This window comes from Mastomys coucha, unplaced genomic scaffold (genome assembly GCF_008632895.1).
Source record: "Mastomys coucha isolate ucsf_1 unplaced genomic scaffold, UCSF_Mcou_1 pScaffold23, whole genome shotgun sequence".
Taxonomy (NCBI): domain Eukaryota; kingdom Metazoa; phylum Chordata; class Mammalia; order Rodentia; family Muridae; genus Mastomys; species Mastomys coucha.
The window spans coordinates 82,567,351-82,572,264 of record NW_022196906.1 but is presented as its reverse complement, the minus strand read 5'-3'; the positions used below and the strand labels follow the sequence as shown (position 1 = coordinate 82,572,264).

At 40.3% G+C, this 4,914-nt stretch overlaps 1 pseudogene; it reads right to left on the bottom strand.

The window, feature by feature from the left end:
* Positions 1 to 3,454: 3,454 nt before the first annotated feature.
* LOC116073825 lies at positions 3,455 to 4,086 on the bottom strand (annotated as a pseudogene).
* Between the last annotated feature and the right edge of the window lie 828 nt (positions 4,087 to 4,914).

Below are 4,914 nucleotides of genomic sequence, written 5' to 3'. Positions count from 1 at the left end.
CTTTCTTCCTCCCCTCTCTCTTTTCTTTCTCTCCTCCCTCCCTTCCTCCATCTCTCCCTCTCTTTCAACAACCATCCTAACTGTTTCCTGTGAGGTAATTTGTGCTTTGATTCATATTTCTCTGATGATTAGTGATACTGAATACTTTCCATGGACCTTTTGTCTGTTTCTATATCCCTTTTGGAAGATTCCTGTGTAAGTATTTTGCTCAGGATTGCTGAGCTGTTTTAGATTTTTGTTTTACTGTTGACTTGAAGGAGAGTATTAAATCATTTGGATATTAACACATTATCAGATATATGCTCTGCAAATATTTTCTCTCCCTAGCTTACATATAAATATTGATACTTCTTTCTTTTTATGTGCACAAACTCCTTCATTTGATATGGTCCCTGTTTTCTCACATTGCATTAGCCTTGGGTACATCTCTAGAAAAATCATTGCTAAGATAGGTGCTAGAGCATTTCTTCCTGCTAGGGCATTTCCTTCCATTTTTGTCTATGACTTTTATGGTTTCAGACATATGTTTAAATATTTAAAACAGTTGTATACTTCTGTGTTAGGTAAGGCCACTGCCATTTTTCTGTATGTAGATGTCTATTTCTCCCTCTATACTACCTGTTGAAGAGCAAATCCTTTTTCTAATGCATATTCCTGGAACAAAAATTATTTAACAATATATGCTTGAGTTTATTTTTTGAGCTCTCTATATGTTTGTTTTTATAACAGTACAATATTGCTCCTTTACTATTTATTATTATAGTTTATTACACACACCCACTCACATTTCCATTTCCAGTGCTGAAGCTTGAACCCAGGGCCTTGGGCATAAAGGCCCTCTCTGTTTCTGAGCTGTAAATCTAACTAATCTGAAACCAGAAAGTTATGCCTTCAGCCTTTTGAAAAGTCAAGATTGTTCTGGCTACTTGCTTGATGTCTTTTGTGACTTTGTGTTCACGCTGAAATACAAGTGCGCCTACGACAACGCCTACTGCCTGAGGACCTCCGCAGACATCCAAGCCGTTGGTGACCTTCGCTTGTGGCTCCCTCCTGACTCTTTCCTGACTTCTCAATGTTTATGTTATGCAAATATTTTATTTCTGGAGGTTTCAGTTCTTACCTGCCTATATAAGCTCAAAACACCCCCAAGTAAAGAGGCCTTGGTTGGGACTCAACTTGGCCTCACGTCTCTTTGTTCTCTGACTGTTTCATTTTGAACTGTGGGACGGATCCACTCAGGGAAATAATCTTCTATTGAATTGAAATAGTTTATTGATGGGACTATAAGAGACAATTGAACTTACTCTTTGGACTTGACCTTTGGAAATATTTATTTGCATGGGTTTTTTTTTTAAAACAGTACTGACTTTATCTTTGAACTGAGGGCTCCTTTAGAATATTACCCTGTTTGTTGAGATAGCTCAGGATTCTAGGGAGACACATGTAACTGCTAAGTTTTTCTGTGCAGGTGGGACAGATTTGAAGGGAAGTGATCCTTAGACTACTGATGTAGGCTAGTTGAGTGGATGAGCAAGAGTCGATATATGACAGGAGAACCTGTATTGGTGCACGTGATTAGGGAGCATGGGAACTGGGAAAGAGCTGTTAACTGCTTGTTCTGGTCCAACTCCAAATGAGGGTCAGGGAACAGCAGTAAGGCCAAGTACAAAGACCTCAAGAGAGCTACTTTCTAAGGGCCAGATGCAACCTTCTGTACAACCAGGAGACTCAGAGAGGAATTCAGAAACAGCTCATTTTTCTTCTTGTCTGGATAAGCATCATTTTTTCTGGCACAAGGCCAATTGCTTCCTTGAAAGATATTAGGCCCCAGATATGAGCTTGATAACAGATGCTCTTGTGGCTTTTGCACTCCTAGGATCTTGACCCACTGCTGTGGAAGACTGCAGAGAGCTTCATTCCCAGAGGTTGTTTGTGAGAGCAGAGATATTTCCTGTACAGGCTTTCTCAGGTTGACTCTGTTCCTGCATCTTTCTAGTAAGCTCATATCATCATCTATGAATGTGGCAACTTGGAGGTAGAGGGATGAAAGATCATTCTTTGCAAATATTTTTGTTTTCAGTGCACTGCTATTTGTTAGAGATTCTAGTTGTATTTTATTTTATCTTTGACTAATGGCTTTCACTTTTCAGCTCCTTCAGAACTAGAGTCATGCCTAATTCCAACAATAGACTCCCTCCTCCTACCATGCTCACAGGAACACTGCTCCCCTGATGGAGTCTGACACAGAAATTGAACATCTTGCCTCTTTACACTGATCAGCCACAAATCCAAGTGTCCCCAGAAGCAAAGGGATGCCTAACTAGAGGAAACCTGTGGTTCACAAAAACAAAGAGAAAAGCAAATTAATCATCTAGGCTCAATGGTGGTTTGAATGAGATTGGTCCTTATAGATTCATATATCTGAATGCTTAGTTACAAAGGAGTAGAACTGTTTGGGAAGGATTGGGGGTGTGGCCTTGATAAAGGAGGTGTGGCCTGTTGAAAGAGATATGTTACCTTGAGTGGGCTTTGAGGTTCTGAAAGTATGCAAGCAGATGAGGGAGGTCAGAGAGAGTCACAGACCAGCTGGCCCCAAGAGGGCATGGTGTAAGGAAGCAACTGGCCAAAGCAATCCCAAGAAGACTATAGAAGGTGCTCATGGGGTGGGGGCTGTGGGAAGCTACTTCCGTAGAAGCTGCTGTCCAAGGACTCGTCAGCAGTGTTAGCCAGAAGCCAGGAAGACAAGCAGGCCAGACTTCATTTGTTCTTCATCTAGACAAAGTTGTATTCTGTTACCATTTTCTTTATATAAGGCAGAATATTTCTATACAGCATGGCTAGCCTAGCTCTTGATATGTTGACTATGCTGTCCTTGACCTTCCAAGGAGCCCCCTACCTCTGATTCCCATGCTGGGATAACAGGCATGTATTACCATATCTGCATCATAATTTCATTTTTTTTTTTACTAATAAACAAGTTGTATTTACTTAGAAGCATTCAGAATGTCAACAAAACATATTTTTTTTCAATTACAAAGTGGTATTCAGTTAACTGAACAACGATTTTCATATAAGCTGCATCAGAGACAACTGAAGATGAAAAAAAAATCATACCCAAAAATAAAACCAAGAGAAAAAAAGACAAAGCCAAGCTACTGTCCCCATATATAACTAACTTTTGTTGTGCACTAACAAGAACCTGCTTTTAATTTCCATGCCAATTTACAACCCCAGACTGTACCAGGCAAGGTTAGTGGCTATTGAAAATACCACCAGGACAGGGCTATCTAAAGACACATTCGGTAGTGTGTTAACCATACAAAAACAGACACTGTAAGTTTAAAAACAAATCTTATACAGCCTTACGTTTCAATTTTTTTCTTTAAAAGGAGTGAATTGTGTACAGGGGGGTTAAATGCTTTATAAACAAGAAAAAGACTGCGCTAGAACCAACTTATTCATCATCATCTTCTTCATCTTTGTCTTCCTCTTCTTCCTCCTCTTCCTCATCCTCTTCATCCTCCTCATCTTCCTGTTGCTTCTTTTTCTTGCTCTTCTCAGCCTTGACCATCCCCATTTCTTGTTGCATCAGGTTTTCCTTTAGCTCTGTAGGCAGCAATATCCTTTTCGTACTTCTCCTTTAGCTTGATGGCCTTCTTCTCATAGGGCTGCTTGTCATCTGCTGCAGTGTTATTCCACATCTCTCCTAGTTTCTTTGCAATATCCGGATAAAAGCCAGGATGCTCGCCTTTGATTTTGGGGTGGTACTCAGAACAGAACAATAATAAGGCTGAAGGAGGCCTCTTGGGTGCACTGAGGTCCTTGAATTTCTTCTCCCCTTTTGGGGGAATGAAGGTTTTTCATTTCTCTTTCATTACCATCCTTGTCAGCCTTTGGCATGTCTTCAAATTTCTCCTTTCCCTTAGTAGACATGATCTTCCACCTCTCTGAGCACTTCTTGGAGAACTCTGAGAAGTTGACAGAAGCATCCTGGTGCTTCTTCTTGTGCTCCTCCTGGCAGGTTTGCACAAAGAACGCATATGAGAACATTTTACCTCTCGGCTTCTTAGGATCTCCTTTGCCCATGTTTAGTTGATTTTCCTTCTCAAGGCACAGGGTCGCCCAGTGCCTGTCTGGCTCTCGCTTGCCCTGGTGCTGTCTCCATGGAGCTCAATGTACTGCAATCCATAACTTCATTTTTTTTTATTTAAAGATTGAACAGTGGCTGAAACAAAATCCTCATTTAGATCAACTTCTACTAAGAAGAAACCTTCATGTAAAGCAGTGGTTCTCAACTTGTGGGTCTTAACATCTTTGGCAAACCTTTATCTCTAGAAGCATTTACATTATTATTCATAACAATAGCAAAATTATAGTTATGAGATAGCAACAAAAATAATTTTATGGTTGGAGGTCACTACCACATAAGGTACTGTATGAAAGGGTCACAGTAGAAAGAATGAGAAGCACTGATGTAAAGGAACAATGTAGTGAGGTAGGCAGGTGTGAGGTGCTTGGCAGTGTAGGTGGCAAATTGATCTGGAATAACAAAAAACCTAGGATAGTGAAAACAATTCTCAACAATAAAAGAACTTCTGGTGGAATCACCATCCTGGATCCTAGGCTATTGTGATAACAACTGCATGGTATTGGTACAGTGACAGGCGGTAGATCAATGGAATAGAATTGAAGACCCAGAAATGAATCCACATACCTATGGTCACTTGATCTTTGACAAAGGAGCTAAAACCATCCAGTTGAAAAAAGACAGCATTTTCAACAAATGGTGCTGGATCAACAGGCGGTCAGCATGAGGAAGAATGCAAATTGATCCATTCTTATCTCTTTGTACAAAGCTCAAGTCCAAGTGGGTCAAGGACCTCCACATAAAACCAGATACACTGAAACTAATAG